Raw genomic sequence first — 22,518 nt, 5'->3', positions numbered from 1 at the left:
TTGGTAGCGGATATTGTTGAATAAAAAGAATGATTACCCTCCCGAAATGGTATTAGAAATGTCAAAACATGATTACATTATCAGTAGAAAGAGTGTATCTGATTTGTATCTCAGTGGTTATTTTTCCTTTTAGAAAAGGCTCAATGCATATAGTATATAGGGTTATATTAATATTAAATAAGTTTTCACCCATAAAGTTTAATATTGTCTTGTACAGGCAGCTGCCGGAAGCCCCTCCCGTTTCACTAATTACAAGTCTGTGCTGATATCAAACTTCAAATAGTGTAGAGGAAATTAACCTGCTGACATTTCAACACTGTCTCCGGATTGCAGTCAATCACTGCGCTGAAAAAATCGTTCAGCTGACAAATGTTACGAGTTCGTCACATTTCGATAAATCAGCGAATAGATTCACCTCAGCTGTATCCACGCAGGTGGTCAAACTTGTTAGATCTGAACTAGGACAGTGTCTGTGTTCAAAGTCAGCCGTCCAGTTCCTATGCTAGTGTATATGGCATGTCAACTCTGCAAATGAGCTGACAGATCAGTTGTTGTTTACTATTGTCATCCCGTTGTTAAAATCAACGATTTGGATCACTCGACAACTTGTACAACCCACGAACCCTAAGAGCAGAATACGTAGTGAAAAATATGCTCACTGGTCAATATGATTCTCAGATATTTTGAATGTTAATACTTTTCCAAGTAGATGTAGTCGACTTTACATCACAGTCAACAATAATGAAGCTACGTCACAGCTGTTTAAATATAATCAATCTGTACCGGACTAACCAGTGGTTAATGTTTTGAGCAACGCCTGCGCCGTCGGGGTACGATGACATTAGTGGACCAAACACCAAGACTGACAGCCCGATCTAATTTAGTCGTGTCTTACGATAAGCAGTAGAGTACCGAAGAGTTCGTTTTTCAAGTGCTGACCCACTGAGATGCCATACGACAATTTTAACATGAATTTAGGGCTCCGAGTCGACCAATCCACGTTTTATCCCCCCAACACCGCGCGCCAGGGTAAAAACAAAAACAATATTGTATCGTCTTTTGGTATGCCGCGGCCGGGATCGAGCCATCGACCTTCCGCTCTTCGGGCAGCCGCACTTTCCACAAGACCACTCTGGAACCCAATGCCGCCATGCTTCTAAGCTAATCTTTTTTGTGACTTGCTTTGCCTAGGAACTGTATGTATGGGGTGATGGTTCATGTTTGGTAGGGTAGGCTGTTGGTTGGATTTGATGAGTCTAATGGGTTTCAGATATTTTTGTACAGATCAGTCAAGACATTGCCATGTATGCTCTCGGGCAATCGGACACGCAGTGAACAATTAAAGTTTTTTTTAACTTGGGGCAAAAATATTTCTTGTAAAAGATCCATAAATATCTTCTTGCTTATTTATAGTAAAGACTGACATAGCATCACTTTGATGTGGTATTTTAGCCAAAGTCGATCTTGTAAGGGAAATCAGGATTTGATTTCGCCTTCCATTAAAACATAGTAAATAGAATGTTTCTGATGAAATGACGCATGTTCACAACTGTCTGGACGTTCAAGCTTTCAAGCATTGAGGACGCATGGCCCACTCGTGGTTCACGTGTGCAGCTGGAGAAGCACCCGTGTTCAGCGAGTGACCGACGAATGTGCCCCATGGATAACAAAGGTCACCATGGTATCCTTCAATCCTTGCTGCTGTTATGATCGGCAATCACGTCCCCGAAGAACGCGCCTGCCAATGACTGAATTTTCTTTGAACGACGTTCCTTTTCATGTCCTAAAGATACGAATATGAAAGACCCTTAGACGTCATACTTCTTGTGAATATCTGGTGCCTTCACCGTCAGTACGCGTGTACTCGTGTTCTTTTATTAATTTGTTTTTTGACCTATTTAATTAAAACCTATCACGTGTACAATATATTTTCGTATACACACACGCTAGTTCTTCTCTTGGAATCTCTGCCCTTGAGTCCAGTTTATGTACGGAGTGAATGAATTAAGTGACGTCCGCAATTTGTTTCAGCCATATTGTGACTTGACAAAGTAATGCATTTACATTGACTAAAACCCATCAACGGAGTGTGCAATAACTAGTAACATCACAGAATTGTATTTAAAACTTGTTTGAAAAGGATATTAAGATCAGACTATTAAACAAGACACGACATAAAACTCTGGCAACAGAACGCTAGCAACCAAAATTAGGCCACAAGGGAATTTGGGGATCTGCATGGCACCCATCAGGATTTTCACCATCCCTCAGGGGGGCACGAGTGGCCCAGTCGTCAAAGGCGCCGCGATTCGCTGTGCAGAGCTGCGTCCCTTGGGCACACCAGAAACCAATGATTGTGGGTTCGAATCCCGGTTCGCCCTGATTATTACCGAAGTGGAAAACGTCTGAGACCTACATCACTTCGGGCTTTTCTCATACATTAAGCTGACACGCCGCGATATAACTGGAATGCTGTCAAAAGCGGCGTTAAACCAAACTCACACAGACACACACACACACACACACACACACACACACACACGCCACACACACACCATCCCTGTAGCTGCCTGCTGGCGATTGGTTGCAAGCTGAGCCGGAGATTAAATTAACAAAATACGTGACGATTATCACAGTGATAGATATACAAATTCTTTGAAATGACATCACGATACCCTCTCATGGGCTATACACTGAGGTCACACTAATTATTCCATCTACCTCCACATGTTTACATTCTAGATTTTGTATATAACAATTCATCAATAACTGAATATCCTACTGATGAAGAGACTCTTAAAATCCTACATAGGTTGATTATTCCAACGTCTGGAATTGGACATCAAAGTGTATAATAAATAAAAGCGACAAAACACTTTCCATGAAAGTGTTCTGCTGAAAGTAGAGTCGATTGTACGATTCCTACTATGTCATGAGCTTGTGTTTATGTATCACTGTCAAATAGTGATGACACCAGGTGTTCGCGAAATGGTGTGGGTATCCTGCCCCACCAGTGGCACTCGTCACAAACACATGCAACCATCTAGTTCAAAGAGAACAAAGAGGTTCATGGGCCTCATAATAAACAGACCTCAAAATTGCAAACGTCCACTTTGGCTCTCCTCTCATGTCAAGCTCATGCGCTACCGGTGGTGTCATCATGGTGGACATGTTGAGGGCATAACCAAATCTGACGCATCACTGAACATTTGACAAGCCTTTGCATGTGTTTCTGACGGGAACCGCCAATGGGTTAGGATGCCTTCACCTTTTTCGCGAAAGCCTCCTAACACATGCTTATAATATTATCAGAATCGTATTTATGAATGTGGAAAGAGTATTGTCGCTTTTATGTACCTGAACTGTAGTCTGTTGTGGTGGGCCACTTACTTCCTCGCTCCTGTTGTTCTCGAGGTTAGTTCTCGCAAGGCATATTAAATTCTTAATCATCCTCCAGATTCTAACTCAACCACAGACACTAGCATTTACTGAGCAGAACAACCTTTTCGCTCAGAAAGGAGGACCCAACGAATTCATGCTAGACTGACAGCTCATATTTTTCACGGCAATTTGTTTTCAATTTTTGTGTGTGTGTAACCCACAGTGAAAAAAAAGATGTTATGCACAAGTTGAACTCACTAACCTGCTTATCCCTCTGAGGGTTGAATAAAATCACAATACTAGAAGATACGTTGCAGTGTTAAGGAGAGAAAGGAATGTGTGAGTGAGTGAATAAATGAGTTTGGTAATCGCCGATTTTAACTGTACTCCATTTATATCACGGCGTGTGAGCTTAATGTTGGAGGAAAGCCCGAAGTGATGCAGGTCTCAGACGTTTACCACTTCGGTGAAACCAACAAGCATGGGTATGGTGCTGACAAATAAAGAAACATAATCGGGGTGAACCGGGATTCGGACCCCACAATCACAAGGAGACAAATGAATGGGAATTGATCATGCTCGTAACACAGACTGGAAGCATTGTAACATTTGTTTGGATCAGTGAGTGTGTAGGTGGAAATTTGATGCTGATCTAACACTGTGCAGAGTTGCGTCTCATTGCTGTGTCCAAACGGTGAGAGGGAGGTCGTTGGTACTACCCCGGCCGCGTCATTCCAAAATACATCGCCTTTAACGACAAGCATGGGTTGTATTCTACCCCGGATCTTCACGATACACCTTGGAGTCCAATTATCCAAATGATGAAAACCAATTATGATGATGAGCTGAACCTTTGATTCTACATTTTACATTCTCGGTAGATAACAAAGAAGAAAAGTACGTGTGGTCTGAGGCCAGATGTCCCACGGACCGTAATCGCCTCGCTCCCCACCGGAAACAGACAGTACTAATTTAGAAATGGTCTGAAGATCTATCGCATTCTCAAAATGTGTTCCCATTGCCCATGACATTAATGCGTTTTTGAATGTAGGCCAAAATCTCCCTACATTCAAGTAATTTTTATCTATACTCATGCAACAGCTTTCTGCTTCATGTATCTGTCAATTACAAACATGAAGGATCTGAGAGAACAAGCCTTGATTCCATATATCTTCCTCACTGCCAGAAAGAATTGACAAAGCAAAATTTTCATTCAATTGATCTTCAGAATGTCTTGTGACATTCTCAAACAGCACGGACTCGGTGAAAACTATAAACGTCAACAGAGGTCCTTGTCTTCTTGTGTTTTTTCTCCAGAGATCAATCAACATGGGGGAACCACATTGCAGCAGTTCAGTCCTGTGTACCAATGAGAATGAAGGAGAAGGAGAAATAAATGCTTTGAGTCCATTGAAATATTTTCTGTGATTATTTCTTCCATTGTTTTTTGTTATCCTTTCAAACAGAAGACATTAGTATAGGCAAATAAGTACTTTCTTTCAGTACAAAGTTAATAGATAATATTTCAAAATAGCACATAGTAAATAGCATCAATAAAAAAGCAAAGACTTTTTCATGTACGATTGGAAAGGGGTGAAATATGAAACTATGATAATTACAAAATACATGTATGTCCTCTTCTTGCTTCGAAACAAACTTCATGACCTAATGATTGTAATTTTGGCTTTGTATTCCCAATATTCCCTTTTCATGGACAAGTATTTTATCTCAGAACAGAAAAACACCACATTCGTCAAGTTACTGGAATTTAAAAGGTATATTCTGTGTAGGATCATACGAAGAACGAACTAGAAAACTGATGTAAATTGATAACAGTGTCTGTTCAATCAGTGCAGATGAATTTGAATATGATCCAATGTCTTTCCTGAATGTAAACAAGTCGATTGTTAACTGGTCTGAACGTGAACAAAAGTTATACTCACAGACTACTACGTGTTCAAGACAAAACATTCTAAAGTAATGAACCATATTCCTGCTTGTAAGTCAAAGCCGTATTTTAGTTTCAAGCATCCAATAGGAAAAAATGGCCTCTTTTCTTTTACAAAATGAATAATTTAAAATTAAAACGTTTATATTGGAAAGAAAATAGTGTATTATTAATTCCAAGGAAATACTCATTAATTTTCAGTTGACAAGCGAGAAAAGTAAATCCGGTTCATCGGCCTTGAACTTTTTCAGTTTGCGATGTGGAATCACTCTCTTCAGAGTATCAGCATCACGTCACTGGCAGAGACAGAAGAGTTCACCGATTGATTCGGCAATTCCACTGTCAAATGTATATTACCGAGCTCAGTGTTGGTGCGGTCCTCAAACATCGCCATGGCCACTGCACCCAATAAAATGAACTGATGAAAGAAGCAACCAGAAATCAATTGCAAATTGAGGTTTGAAAGTAACATCTTCTTACAGTCTTCCCAAGAAATGAATGCCGATACGAGTTGGAACGCTGTCCACGTTGCAGATTGTTGGTCGGGTATTAGGGGATCCAAGAAAGTAAACCAACACTGCTTACATGGAAGTCTGCTGATCCGAACTTTGAAGAGAAGCTCAAGTCGGATTATCATGATACCCAAGAGACAGTTTCAGTTCCGCCCAGCCGACAAGGTCAGCCAGACATAATTGTTTACTTGATTGTTCCTGTTGTCAAATACATATCACTATGTTTAGTAAAAGAAGCGGTCAAGAAGTAATGGACGTACAACAGCAAACAAATGCAGTGTAGAGTCAACAGCCCCGCCCTGGCAACTGCACATACACGCACACGCATTACCTGCGCATCATCTATCACTACAACCACTAAAAGAGATGCAACACCAATTTGTTAAATCCCTCCTCGGCATTCGACAAGGGGCACCTGTCTCATCGGTCATCGGGCTCGAGACACCCAGCACTCTCTGTTACACAAAAAAGCTGGGATGTCACTACTACCTGGCAGAAAGGAACAGCTTACACAATGAATACTGATTGCTTGTCTGCATATGTGTTTGAACTTTCATTAGTTTACTGGCTTGTCTCACTGATTAATCAAAGACGAGAAACCCTTATTGTTTTAATCGTGCATTGATCAACGACCGTCGACAGAGGGTTCTTCCACAACGCCGAATGTATTTTAAGACGGTAAAAGGTGAAGTGAAATGGGGTTTATAATGCACTTCTAATTATATAGCGACGTGCGTGTCGTGTGTGTGTATGCGACTGCTTGTACTAGTTTAAACTAATGTCGATTTTATGGTGCCAGCTCTCTGAGATATATACTGACTCCGAACCTTCCAGTCCTTGTTTTAGCCCATTAATGCCGAGCGCCAGGCAGGGTACCATCTTTCAACGTCTTTTGGTATGACGCGGCCGGGGATAGAACCCCGGACCTTCCGCTCTCCGGGCAGACGCTCAACCACTTGACCACGAAGGCGGTCGTGCACAGACGGAAGGGCTTGCTACCAAGTACGAGGAATACCGGTAGTCTGAGGGACAGAAATGTGTCCAAACATCTCGACCTGGACAAAACCTACTGAGCATTGATATGAACATTTACACTAATTATTGATAAATAATATATATTCACTAATCATGTTTAACGATGTGTTACTTAACTGTACTCTTATTACATTTTTCATTGAGCAAAAAATATTTTTGAAGTCCATTCTTAATTATACAGCTGTCCATGGTTGTGTCTTATCGCTGTTTCTCACACATTTATCCTCAATTATCTGCGAACAGGAAATGTTGTCAGTATTGAATAGATAAATACATTCATTAAAATTGTGAAATTCGTTTGATGGTGCATAATTGTTTGCATTACTCTACAGTGGAGCATTTGGAAAAGGCGTTTGAGTCATGACTGACTTCTGAACAAAGGAATGAATTCAATTTTTTCATAGTTAGATCTTTGGATACGGATTCAGAGTGAGTGAGTGAGTGAGTGAGTGAGTGAGTATGGTTTTACGCCGCTTTTAGCAATATTCCAGCAACATCACGGCGGGGGACACCAGAAATGGGTTCAGAGTGAACAAATCCACACGGCTGTATGACTAAGAGAAATGACTACAACGTTCCAATTCAACCTTTCCGTTTATGTCAAGCAATATTCGAGCAGCTCCAACCTTTCAGGTAAAATCGAACACGCTCTTTCTACGAATATTTAAAAAAGCGTCATACGACTCTTGCTCAGTAGTTGTTTGATCAGGGTTACAACATTCAAGGTTTTAGTGAAGCGTTTTACGAATGTAATGTGAAGGACATGTCCAAAATGATGTCTGATGCAGTTGCCTATTTGACTTGTACAGCATTTTCCCGTGTTCGTTTCAGGTGGGCAGGACAAGTTCACCTTTTCGCGAACATCTGATATAACGACTTTTTCATCGTAATTCATAAACACATTGATTTACACGAAAGTTGTGCTGTTAAACTGGATAGAATAGGCCTTCAATGGCTGTGCAACTGTCAAAGGTTTTTAGCTGTCGTTTGTTTCGGTTTTTTTAACCTTTTACTTGTTGTATTGATACAGAAAAAAAACAACGCATAATAACCCCAGCAAGGGTTAGAAAAACACATGTAAAATGGCTTCAGTGACCATTAAAGAATCAATGATGACAAAATCATAGCAAACAGCCTCTATTTCCTTTTGGTTTGAATACAACATCTGATAAAACTTCTAAAATCTTATTATTGTAATCCAGCATAACGTACCATCAGAAAGGCATTGACATTTGCTATCCTGAGTATACATTTAATATGAAAGGCGTGAGTGAGTTTGGATTAACGCCGCTTAAAACAGGATTATTGTTATTTCACGGGTGTAAGGTTCATGTGAGAGGAAAGTGATGCTGGACTTTGACGTGAAACTAACGAGCATTCCGTTTATCTGCGAAGCCCAGCTACATTTTTGGGGAATAACCTACAATACACTTCCCTCTCAAAACTAACTCCGTCCACTAAATGATGTCATCAAGTTGCGAACGCATATTTTAATCTCAAGAAATGACGTCATGACAGAACAATGTTTCATCGCAAATTAAACCACGCTTCGTTCTTCATTGTTCTTTGTGATTTATCGCATAGCTATATTATATATGAAAATAAAATGTCTTGTTAAGTAACATCTTCTCTGTTTCGTGTAAAACCAGTTGCTCGCAACACCCATTAAATTAGAAGTGTCAAAGAATATCAAAGAGCCACCTTTCCCGAGAAAATATAAGACAAAACCCCATAATTATGTGTATCCCCTTCCGGTAGCCATGGCAACCAGCGAGATGTTACAAAGCCGAAATAGTTCTGTTCACATTCGAGTAGGCTGACAGACCAAAGTCTTTCTTTAGTAGTTTCATATTCCTCTCATTATATATAGGAGACCACTGTGGTGTTACTGGATGTTGTAGTCCATCGACCGCTGATTGTCTTGTTTGTTTCCAGACCACCGTCGCATGGCAGGTGTACTGCTGTGGGCGTGGGGCAACAAACGCTGACCTTTTATGCAAATTGTGTGAATGGCAGGTGTTATCGGGAGGGCAGGAGATTATTACCCTTTACGCGAACACCAGGTGTCGTCACTGACTTTCAGGGGCGGTCGGGTAGCCTAGTGGTTAAAGCGTTCGCTCGTCACGCTGAAGACCCGGGTTCGATTCCCGAAATGGGTGCAATGTGTGAAGCCCATTTCTGGTGTCCCCCGCCGTGATATTGCTGGAATATTGCTAAAAGCGGCGTAAAACCAAACTCCCCCACACTCACTCACTGATTTTTAGTGGCACATTCATATAATTGTTACAGCTATTTTGCCCTTTACTAAATGGAATCTGTTGCGGCGGTTAATCGAGACTGTTGAAATCATACATGCATCCGGCTGAGTCACGTTAAGTATAACCCATACAAACTTTTCAATGTCTCTTTGCTCGCTCTAAAATGTATACAGATGGCCCTGATGAGGTGAGATTGGAGTGAATACGGTTAATGGGAAATTCTACTACCACGTCAGATGACAGTTTAATGGAGGAACCTCTACCACGTCAGATGACGGTTTTGGAGGAACCTCTCCCACGTCAGATGACGGTTTTCGAGGAATCTCTACCACGTCAGATGACGGTTTTGGAGGAATCTCTATCACGTCAGATGACAGTTTAATGGAGAACTTCTACGACAACCGCAGATGTTGTTTCAGGGGGGCATTCTACCATGTAAGATGTCGATTTAGTTGAAACTTCCACCACGTCAGGAGAACTTCTACGACAATGTCTGATGTTGTTTTAAAGCGGACTTCCAATACGTCAGATGGGGTTTTAAGAAAAAACTTCTACCACAACCTCAGATGTTGTTTTAGGGGAAAATTCTACCACGTCAAATGGCGATTTAGGGAGAACCTTTCTACGACAGATGACGGTATTGGTGGACTTCTCCCGTGGCAAATATCGGTCTACGTCAGATGACGGTTCAAGGGGAACTTCTACAGCATCATATATCTGTTGAGGGAGAACTTCTTCCACGTCTGATGTCGATTTAGGGGGAACGTCTACTTTGCCACATGACATTTTAAAGAGAACTTCTACGACAACGTCAGATGTTGTTTTAGTGGGAGGTTCTTCCACGTCAGATGACGGTTTTGAGGAAGTCCTACAACGTCAGATATCGGCCTACGTCCGATGACGGTTCAGGGGGAACTTCTACTGCGTCAGATGACGGTTCAGGGGACTTAACAACATGGGAAACTCCCGCTACGCCATGTGTTGGTGTCATTGTAATGTTTTCTCAATTTAACAGAAAGAAGAAGTGTTCTGTTAACATTTACACAAGTTTTAAGTTTGGATGTAGACCAATCAGATATGGGGCAGACCTTGATCTGGCAATACTAATACCATTATTTTAAGGAAGGCGCCCCGCAGACACATTAATCAACTGATGGGTAATAAAAGACTCTTGAATATTCCAGAAACAGCTCGATCTGCCGAAACCGAAACCAGTTATTGGAAGCTTTTTATCAAATCAATAAGACAGATTGATTCACTGCACGTGTTGTACTGTACTGTAATTCCTTTCCGCTGAATGAAAAACAAATATGATGCCGACGTTCGGCTCTTACTGGAAGCCTACTCGGACATCAACAGGGCAATTGGGGACAGGAGCATATGGAGGTTCATTTTTTTAATACCAGTTCTGGAGTAAGGACCAGATAGATCATGACATCATTGAATCACATCGATGTGATGTTGATAAACAGGTCTGTCATACTGTCAATTAAACACGTTAATGTGGGTTCGTGACGCAAACCAATTGGTTGAAAGCATGTTATTAAAGAGATGCGACACAGGGAAATCTTTTGCACTAAATAAACGGTATGTGACATTTTTAGCCATATTCCATGTCTTCCAACTTAATCGCAGAAAGGGGCCCAGTCGTCTGAGGCGCTGCAATTCGCTGCGCAGAGTTGCCTATGATTGTGGGTTCGAATCCCGATTCCTCGATTATGTTTCTAGGTTTGTCCGCACCATATCAAAGCTTGTGGGTTTCAACTAAGTGATACACGTCTACGACCTGCATAAGTTCGGGCTTTCCTCCCATATCAATCTGACACGCCGTGATATAACTGATGTTCTGTTCAAAGCGGCCTTAACTCACTCGCTCACTCACACACTCGAAAAATATTAAAAAAGGTGCAATGACAGGACGCCATGCTGCACTCAATAACATTGTCTGACAAATATCCCGACCTCGGAGTACGATGACACACGTTAGTGACCGCCAAATCGATTCAGACTCAGAATCTTAAGACCACTAGGATTCTAATCAAGCACACGTAATGAAACGTCCTTGTGAGCAACGTCATGAAACCTTTTGGGGGCAACGCCACGGCATGTTCTAGTGATAATTATGTTCTGGTGAGTAACGCCATGATAATTATGTTCTGGTGAGTAACGCCATGACATGTTCCTGTGAGCAACGCCATGACATGTTGTAGTGAGTAACGCCATGATATTTTCTAGTGAGCAACACCATGATATGTTCTAGTGAGCAACGTCATGATATGTTCTAGTGAGCAGCACCATGATATGTTCTAGTGAGCAACGTCATGATATGTTCTAGTGAGCAACGCCATGATATTTTCTTGTGAGCAACACCATGATATGTTCTAGTAAGCAACGTCATGATATGTTCTAGTGAGCAACGCCATGATATGTTCTAGTGAGCAACGTCATGATATGTTCTAGTGAGCAACACCATGACATGTTCTAGTGAGCAACACCATGATATGTTCTATTGAGCAATACCATGATATGTTCTGGTGAGTAATGCTACGGCATATTCTCGTGAGCAACGCCATGATGTGTTCTGGTAAGCAACACCATGATATGTTCTAGTGAGCAATACCATAATATGTTCTGGTGAGTAATGCCGCGGCATGTTCTTGTGAGCAAAACCAGAATATGTTTTAGTGAGTAACGCCACGGCATGTTCTGGTGAGTAATGCGATGGCATGTTCTAGTGAGCAACGCCATGATATGTTCTGGTGAGTAACGCCATGAAACGTCCTGGAGAGCAACGCCACGGCACGTTCTAGTGAGCAAAAACACGTAACGACCTAGTGAGGAACGCCATATTTTCTAGTGAGCAACGCCAAAACACGTTCAACTATGAAACGCCATAACACGTTCTAGTGAGCAACGCCATGACATGTTCTAGTGAGCAACGCCAAAACACGTTCAACTATGAAACGCCATAACACGTTCTAGTGAGCAACGCCATGACATGTTCTAGTGAGCAACGCCAAAACACGTTCTACTATGAAACGCCATAACACGTTCAACTATGAAACGCCATAACACGTTCTAATGAGCAACGCCATGACATGTTCTAGTGAGCAACGCCAAAACACGTTCAATTATGAAACGCCATAACACGTTCTAGTGAGCAACGCCATGACATGTTCCAGTGAGCAATGCCATTGTATGTTCTAGTTGGCAACGGTATAAATGTTCAAGTAAGCAACGCCATGACACGTTCTAGGGAGTAGCCCTATGATACGTTGATAGCGTTGAGCAACGACATGAAGAGTTGATTGCTTATTGATCGCTATCAAATAGTTCTGTAACCGGGTGTTCGCGAAAAGGTGAGAGTGTCCTTCCACATCTGCATGTCAAAGCTAAGTAATTTGTTAAGCCCCAAAACATGGGATCATAAGGTACAAATCCAATTAGGGAATAGTATCCGACATCAGTATTTCTGCTGATGCTTCAAATTTAGAAATGTCCTCCACGTGTCTACCATAAAACATTTTGAAAGCTTTACTGAGACATTGAATATTGTAACCTTGATCAAACAGCTTCTGAGCAAGAGTCATATGGCACTCCTTGAGATCTTGGCAGAAAGAGCATGCTCGATTGTACCTCAAAACTTGTGAAATGTAGACACCAAAGCCTGTAGCTGCTCGAATATTGCTGGACGTAAAGGGAAAGTTGACTGATGGAGTCATTCCTCTTGTCACTCACACAACTACAGAACTGTAAACATGCACACCTCAAACCTTTGGCTGAACTGACGTTCTGCATCATGCTGCAGTGACCTATGAATGCAGCTAAATTCAATATATTTTTACGATGCTGGTGAGATTGTTCCAGACAGAAATACATATATAATATACATTTATGGAAGTTGATTGTTATTACCAAAATGCAATATGATTCCATAGAGTATATTTTCTCGTTTTCGGGAATGTTTTCCCGCGAAAATGATTCAGAATGTATTGCAACTGTAACACACAGAACGAAACGTTGTGAAAATTATATGAGATACAAATACAATGTGTTAATGTCTTGTGACAAATATGTTCGGATGCTTTTCACAGAAAGATACGTGTACTGAAGCAGTTACCAAGAAAACTGCCTGTCAAAATTCATCCCTTCATTACTCCTATATGTAGTGACCGCCTCCGTGGTCGAGTGGTGGAGCGTCCGCCCGAGAGTGAAAGGTCCGGGATACGATCCAAGGCATTAAGGGGCTAAAACAAGGACTGGCCGACTCGGAGTCAGTATACTGTGTCTGAGTGGGATATTCATGTTAAACTGCGGCATGCACGTCGCTGTATAACTGCAATAATCTTGAAAGCGACGTTAAACCCCATTTCACCTGACCTCACCTACATGTAGTTCCTGTGTGTCGGCTTACCCTGTGACCCAGAGCAATTGCGATGGATGAAGTCGTTGTCAGAAAGCGACTACAAATATGCAATGTCAGCAGATACGTGTACAGGTCGCCATAGGGTGTTTTGACTTGCAGGCTAACCCTTCATGGTATGACAAATGTCGGACCTGTCTGAACCGTTTACTCAGATTTGTGACTGCTACAAGGGTGAGCATCATGCATCTGTATCATACATGGAACAAAGTATAATGTTTAATATCTATATAATTTCTTTCGGCACAAATGTAAAGCAGTTCGTTCAGTTTGGTGCCATGGTTCTGCACTTCGTTGCATTCAGTTATGTATGTTAATGTTTTGCCATCCCTTTTTCAATTTGGTAATGTTTCTTTTGGCCGTCCGTACGTCTTGACTTTACCACGTGGCATTAATTACCTGTGCCTTAAAGTATCAGCTGATTGTATGTCATACATGTGCACGTAAGTAAACGGCAAGTCCGATCTAAGTTGGATTACACTTTGGGTGTTAAAAGGAGATGTATCAAAGGGAGACTGCTTTCTTTTATTTGAAAGAAGAGAAAAGGATCTATGTCGGCAGTTAAAAACCCGACGATTAATTCTAAAACGCTGCTGTGCCGTCTGCTGGAGACTTGGTCGCCGCTATTACACAGGTATCACAGAAATGGCTTGCGCCATTTTTACATAAAGTGTCGTTTTTACAATAAAGTGTTAATAAGAGGAAGATCAATGCACCGATGAGTATAGACTCCGCATTTCACTTCATTTAAAACATCCCCAATAAGCAGACCAGTCTCTGATTTAAAGTAACAAAATCCAGCATCCTTTATAAAAAAAAGTAGATATTCTTCAAATAGACCGTTTTTTGAAATGCCAAGAAATTAGAGACTATGTTTACTATATAACCTCAATAGAGCTGAAGATGTGTATCTATTCTATTCTATTCCCAGTCGTCCCTCCAAATATATATAAATTTCAGTCTTTGTTACAAAGCTCCAATACTATCAATTTAGAAACATGCCCATGTTTTGTATCATGCAAAATAACTGTACAGACGAATCTATACATAACATAAGTCAGCCTATTAGAATGGTGTAGATACACTGAAGTATTGTCCTGTGGCTTTATGAGTACGGAAATAAAACAATAGATTCAAGTTAGGATGGCTACATGACCAATGTCGTACCAAGATTACATTTACAGAGAGTACATTTCGTAATTCTTTATGGTGCCCCAGTAAGTACACATCAAACCTGGTCTAACCGAGTATAGGATTTGTTTGCTGATGGCTTACAACAATAATAATAGCAGGAATGGCGGGCTCCAAGTAACATTCCGCACAAACGTCCATGTTTGAAACCTTAAAGGGTGTCCTTGTACCAATCCGTCAAAGGTAGACACCACTTGCTCCATCTTAGCGTACAACAAAATTCGTTTTACTGCCTGTTTTGGTATTTTGTCATTTGCGGTTTTGGAAAGCACGTTCCTATTTTAAACCTGAAAGCACAACGGTTGTAGCTTGTTCTGTACTTACTTATACTTATACAAGAATACTAAAAGAGCTCCCGTGTGTACCAATGTTATGAAACGAGTAGAAAAGTTCCTGACGAGGGAACGCGAGATATCAGAACTATTCACTCGTTTTATAAAATTGGTATAACACGGGAACGAGTTAGTCTTCAGGTAACAATGCAACACGATGTCTCGTCATCTCCTGTGCATTGTAGACAGAGTGCTGGATCTTGCTGATGCTGAAAACATCCTTACTCATTTTAGCACAGCGAGTGACATGCTTCTCGGGAAGGCTTAAGGTAATCAACACAGAGCTGTGCAATGACTAGTTGAGTTCAAATTGAGCCACTTCCTTTATCATGTGGAATTAAACACAGACAGCACAATCATGCTTTGGACATGTTTGTTTGTTGTTCAACGCCGCACTCAGCAATAATCCCGCTACATGACGGCGATATGAAAATAATCGAGTCTGAATCAGATAATCCAGTGATTGATATCATGAGCATCGATCCACGCAGTAGGGGTGACGATGGCACGCATCAACCAAGTCAGCGAGTCTGACCACCCGATCCCGTTAGTTGCCTCTTACAACAGGCACGGGCTGCTGACGACCAATTCTAACCCGGATCGCCACGGGAACTTTGGACATGTCGAACGATATCTACAGAATCCGTAATACACAGGTCCAAAAGTAACACCCATGCTTTTGACATTTTGAATTACATCTACTGAATTTGTAATACATAGCTCCAGAAGGAACAGTCATGTTTTGGACATGTAAAGTGCAATGTAGACATGACCAGCTCTGTATCTATACAATCTAGAATATAAATTCGCAATTCGAGAATGTTCCTTTGTTCAGGTTTCACATTTTTAAGCGAGAATTTGTCAACATATTTTTCGAAGCGTAGTCGCCAATTTGAAATTAGTGCCGTAAAGCACGAGAAAGCTGCCTTCTGATTGGCTAATGTCGACTTCTTGTCAGTAATTCCATAGTAATTCAGAGTTCGCGAAAGGTCGGTCTGACGTGACCCGTAATGGGATGTCCTCATATCTTTGTTTAGCTGCAGCGAGAACTAAGATCTGATTTTAATAAGATTCGAAAACCGCTGCTAACACAGTCAAATCCAAATGAAATTTCCAGGGATCGAACGCTCAATAAAGCCCATATATATGAAAATACATACTGTATCTCCCTGTTAAAAGTTTTTGTCAGCCAACCACTGTTAACACAGCGTAAATCGCTGGTATTTCTGGGTTACAATTTACTAACATAATGACATTTGACAGTCACCGCCGACAGTCCTCAACTAGCCAGGTACTTCTTCAGTGCACGTTGAGGTTGTCAATCAGAGGCTGGAGCCTCAGATATAATGAACCACAGTGATTCCTTTATCTTGGGGGTGTCCTTGCTGAGACGATTTGGAGCTCTGATATAGTCCTGTTTATAGCAAACCTATGGCAAAAGTAGGCCATTTCCGACATTCAAATCATATTATCAGGTAAATAGATTTTGTCATTATCTGGTATTTTCGGAGGCATTATGACACATATATTTTGAAATGGAACATCATATCAGGCATTGTATCTGTGGAAAGTCATGTTGATGCCTCTGTTATTATATTAGTGTCATGCTGTTATGTGATCAGTAAGGTTCTTATCGGGATGTGGCTGAAAATAGAACTCGCAAGTTACCACTAGGGCCAGAGATGACGGCAAGTTATTAATCCTATTCAACCCTTTTGATAATGTTTTGTATTACCTTCAGTGTATATACGACCATATCATTGTTGCGGAATCGAGGTAAGAAGTAAGTATGGCCTTGTTCGTGATCACAGTCATCAAAACCTTCGTGTAAGAGTGATCTCAAGATCCCTAAAACAAATGTTTAATTTGAGACGCTGCTAGACCTTTAAGCTGGTGTCAGTTGTGGCAATCTCCAAAAGATGAAGTCAATAGAGGAAGAGAGGTGAAAAAAGCGACAAAAACATTTCCATAATCATAAGAAATCTTCATTGGACTATTCGAACTTTATCATACACATGTCTTTACGAATCACTATCAAATGTGGATTACGCCAGGCGTCACCCGTCAAAAACACATGCAAGGACAAGATAATTTTTCACCTGAAAAAACACGTGAACATATGATATAAGTCAAAATAGGAAATTGCATTCGCAATAATTTTGGTCTCATGTGCCTCAAAAAAAGGAAATGTCCTCCACATGAGGTTCAATAATTTTGACTTTTAATAAGTGCTAAAGCGACCTCAATTTCACCTGCACGTCTGCAATAATCGGTTTACCCCATTCAGCTCATAACAATCCGAAAAACAATTAATATATTTTGACATACGCCAAATCCCTCAAGAAATACAATTCAAAACTCAACAATGGAGGCAATGCATGCATATTTCTGTCTCAAATATCAGAGAATAGTCTACACGAGATCTCCCGCAATTCTAACTGTTATCCGGCTGGTGACCTCGCTACCAGTCTGCACATCTCATGACTCCCATTTTTTGTCCGTTAATCATCAGGTTATCAGGGTATATAGACTTTCTAACTGATCGGGATCTCACCACGATACACGGAACATCCAGATCACTGGATTATGCGTGTTACAGCAGCCATTTTGTCCTTCAGCGTGCCCTTTGTCACATGATCATCAAAGGGAGCGGAAAAAATAATATTACTTTCCAATTATTGAGTGTGCACTGCATAACTAATCTAGAAATACTCTGGAACCTAATTTCACAGCGGCCAAATATACTCAAATGTTTGACATGCAAAGCTGTGGAAGATATCTGTGGTGCACTATCATCCAGGTCACACCACATGACGCCCATTTCGTAGATGACACCAGGATGTACATATATATCTTTAAACATTATCAGAAATTCTACATCATTATAACGATTGTCGCACATCGTTCAACCCCTGGGGATTCCGGGTCATGATCGGCCCCGGCAACGTTTGCTTGTCGTGTGAGGTGACTAAATTGATGGGGTGGTCAGGCTCGGCGTCTTGTTTGATGATGTGACATCGAACCCGATGTTGCTCGTAATATCTCTGGTTCCAGAATAGATTACTTAGTTCCCACCGTTAAATATCTGAAATATTATTTAGAGTGGCGATAAACAAAAACGCAAGCCCATCTTCCAACTCGAAATCAAATATAAAATGATAAACAGTGAAAATTATTAAGATGAAGAGTTACTTTGCTATAACTTTGCTATTATAACTTGTTTTAAATATACTGCCGGGCAATTGTCTACATCAAATTTTTGAAGGCGAAAAATGAAACAAACAAATAATTCTTATTCAATGGTTATGTAATTGTTACACTTGTGTTTGGGATCTTATGCGTGCAGTGTTTAAGCGACTTTTTTCAAACTTTAGTCTTGTGATTTGATAACGTTTGTAATTATTTTTGTCGAATCCAATTTTCAAGTGCATACGTACTTACTTTTTCCCGATAGTTCAGACAGAAAACATTCATAAATCGGTAATGTTTGCTCCAACAAAACGAAATGAGATTAGTTTGAGAACCTGATTCTGTCGTTCCGAATAAATTGTTGTGTTGGTTTCATATTATTGCCATATGATATTTTATTGATCCATTTACAAGTCAGTTTCTTAAGTCCATTGAGCGATTTTGGTGACAGGCGTTCTGGACATTATTAGTAATGTCTTGTTTACACCACGGCGAATACCGATGCTGTATACCCCAATTGCACTTTGAGGTCGTCCAATCACTAGCAGGAATTTTAAGCGTGTTTGATTGTTTGTTGTTTAACGCCGCACTCAGCAATATTCCATCTACATGGCGGCGGTCTGTAAATAATCTAACCTGGACCAGATAATCCAGTGATTGACATGAGCATCGATCCACGCAATTGGGATACGGCGACATGCATCAACCAATTGCAAGTCAGCGAGCCTGATCACCAGATCCCGTAAGTCGGCTCTCATGACAAGCACAGTCGCCTCTTGTGGTAAGCGTGTAGCGTGTTGAAACGGGGCGTCATGATGAGACTGTTTTGAATGATAGTCTGTCTGTTTTGTAAGAGGATGAATAAAAAGGGTGAATATGAATGTCAAATCTTATTAAACTGTCCGTTATTTGCCAGAGAAATACCTCTGTTACTAAAAAAAAGTGATGATGAATATAATAATTGTGAAATATTTAATGACCTGCAAAAGTTAAATTACATTATCCAACTCCGATGTCTGCCTTCTTACTGCCAAAACCTGCCATTTTATTCATTTTAAACTAAAATGGCATTATATGCATATAGCAGTATCCATGTATAACTTTTAGCATGTCTTACTGTGCATTTATTTGAAACTGAATATACTAGTATATATTACGAATATCTTAGTCTATTATGCATTTATATGATAGTCTCTCATAACAAGAAGTAGCTCAAATTTTATAAGCATATTTACTGTATACTCAAATTATTTTTATTTAGGTGAGACTTTAGTAAACAATCTGTCTTCCTTTGTCTGTGCACGAGTGTCCCAGGGTAACGTTAAATAAACTATTTATAACAATATCCGACCCCTTGTGTATTATAATTAAGTTGTTCGATATAGTTTGCGTATTAATGATCTATGGTTACGGTCTATTAATCACATACTGTCATACTGATGTCATAATATATTTACACAGCAAGAAATCGCGGTGAGGTGTCATTGATTTTGTCTTTGGCAGCATATTTTGTTTAACATGACAAAGTGTATTTATTTTATGGTAACAAATTCTTCATTTTCCCCAGGTATATGGTAAACGGTATATCAGAAACGTATAAATAAAAATTCTTCATGTACTACGAACTTGGGTAATACTAGATTCTGATTGGTTAATAAGAAGTATCAAAATACAATAATCACACCTGATTGAAAGAGACGAAGCTAATATTATATAGAAAAGTATTGAACATGGATGAATGCATCACCTTTGCAGCTAACTAGCTGTTTAGAATGTGGCACTAATACGCTTCCTTACATATGAATACTCATCTTGATGAACCAGGCCGGGTAACAACAAGTACCATCTTTTAACGTCTTTTGGTATGACGCGGCCGGGGATCTATCCAACGACCTTCCGACGCAATATCCACCAGACCACGGAGGCAGTGCACAACAGTGAGAGTTCACGAAGAGGGAGATTACTTCAGAAAATAACTGACAACTTTTGTATTCTCGCAATGCCGGTAAGCATTATGTGTGTTCAGATATTCGGATTTCTTAGAGTATTCGATGCTCGGAAATTGTAATATTTGAAACCTCCGGCGAATGGAATTTCCGGTCATAGAATACTCAATACACCCCACCCACCCAATCTGAAACACCTAATTGTTGTGTCCTGTTTGAAAATTGACCGTTTTCTCTCAATGTGTCGCTCAGTTTCAACATGTCCGATAGACGAACCTTTTACACAAAAAAGAAGTTCTAGTAGATCACTTCAAGTGTCAAAACGTCACATCTGAGACATGGAATGCATGTAAGCAGTTGCCAGTGTCACTATATAACTATCACATCAGAAACCATAACTTCATTATTGGAGAGTGCCTGTTATCTCGAGGAGTGAGATAACATCAACTCTCTCTGTTCAAAACACCTCTGTTAATTGAAGTGAGCTGGAGTAAAAAAAAGACAGAAGTCATGTTTCCGGCTTACAAAGTGTAAATAAAAGCAGTTGTTTTTTCTTGTTTCCTATCTGAATACTCGCCATGATGTTGTCCTTATCGACCCGAAAGTACAAGAAAACGGTTTTGATTGCACCAACGTCAATTCGATTCACCGACTCGACATCAAACTGCGTATCAAGAAATCCCAGCCAAATATTAAGGGATGGGTTTCTTTATGATGATGATTTGTAGAATTACGGGGATAAAAGTGTTATTAAAGACCATGAGTAATATGTGTTGTTTCTTGTTACATTGTAAATCCACATACCATATATCTTTAACCTAGCACTGTCCTACAGTGCAATGACATTTATGGACGTACTCCCGTCGTTTCACTTATCCCTGTCTCAAAGACAAACCATAATCCTTAATACAATAAAGGAAGGACGTTGATTATATTCACAGAAAGTATTTGAGACACGTGGAATTAATATGTCGGGTGCCACCATTGGGGCAGGACACGCTCAGCTCTTCGCGAACACCTGGTACCATTGCTATTTGATGGTTATTCATAAACGCTCATGATATAGTCGGATTCGTAAAGGGTTTTGTCGCTGTGCGACGTCAGGCAATAAATACTAACATTTTTATGCAAAGTGTGTGAATTGAGGGTGCTACCGGTAGGGCAGAACATACCCATTTCGCGAGTTTTTTAATCTGTTTTTGGGGGGGATAATCTCGACTGGTTATTCTCTTGCACTGACAATTTATATTTATAATTATATTTAAGTCGTGTCTCGTTAGTTCACTTTTTATCCACTAACATTACAATATGTCTTTTGATTTCAAGTGTTATACGTGGGACATTATATCCGTGTAATCTAAAGCGCCGAAAGTAGCAGTTAAGCGTGATCGTGGATTCGAATAATTATTCTTGACTTGTTATCCCATATCCGTTTCACATATTATACATTCATTAACAGATTTCAATTATCCCTTCATTTGACACTAACGTGTCGAAGTCCAGCATCAGGACCTTCCCCTACAGCAGCCAGACCATTACATAACTAAAATACTGTTCAAAGTAGCGTCAAACACTGGAAGAAAAAGTACCATTTCCTAGCTTTGCATGTTCTTTCTAACGTTGGAAATATTGCTTTCTATAATTAGTGGAGTTTCTGGTCTTCCACACTTTCAAAAGTAAAAGGCATATATAACATTACCGTGCACTAAACACATTTCCACACTATGTTTCCAGTAAACATACCACCTCTCCAAAACACTCCAACAGTATTCAAACATTTCCACAACCTTTGGAAATGTCACCTGTCCAAGGTTTGTGGTCTGGTATTCTCGTTGTGAAAACTCCTATTAAAGTTAAAGTTTGAAAATGTTGGGAAAGCTATTTCTTCCAGTAATATGGTTTATTTACAACATACAGTGACATACAACATAATGTTTCCTGTCTCCAACGTTCAAGTGCATACCCCTAACTTTTCATTTGATCTGTATCACAAACACGTCCGAAATGGTTCGTCAGTTGGTTTTGCGTCAGTCTGTAGCATCAGTAGACATATTTAATGTCAACCAGGAGACACTGTTCGGCTCGATAATACTGTGTTGCATTCATTCGTCGCGGAAATTGCCTTCGCTAGAAACCCCTTTTAATACCAAAAAGCTTTGAAGTTTTTGATTTACAAGATACAAGAAGGACCTTGGAACTTACATTAGGATAACTACAGTTCACTGTGTTAAAATTGATGTTCTCTACTTCAAACCATTCCTTACTTAAAGTCACATTATCTTGCATATGTGAACACTCGTGAT

Source organism: Haliotis rufescens, unplaced genomic scaffold (assembly GCF_023055435.1).
Source record: "Haliotis rufescens isolate VD_foot unplaced genomic scaffold, xgHalRufe1.0.p SCAF_13, whole genome shotgun sequence".
Taxonomy (NCBI): Eukaryota; Metazoa; Mollusca; class Gastropoda; order Lepetellida; family Haliotidae; genus Haliotis; species Haliotis rufescens.
Note: the sequence above shows the minus strand (reverse complement) of the source record.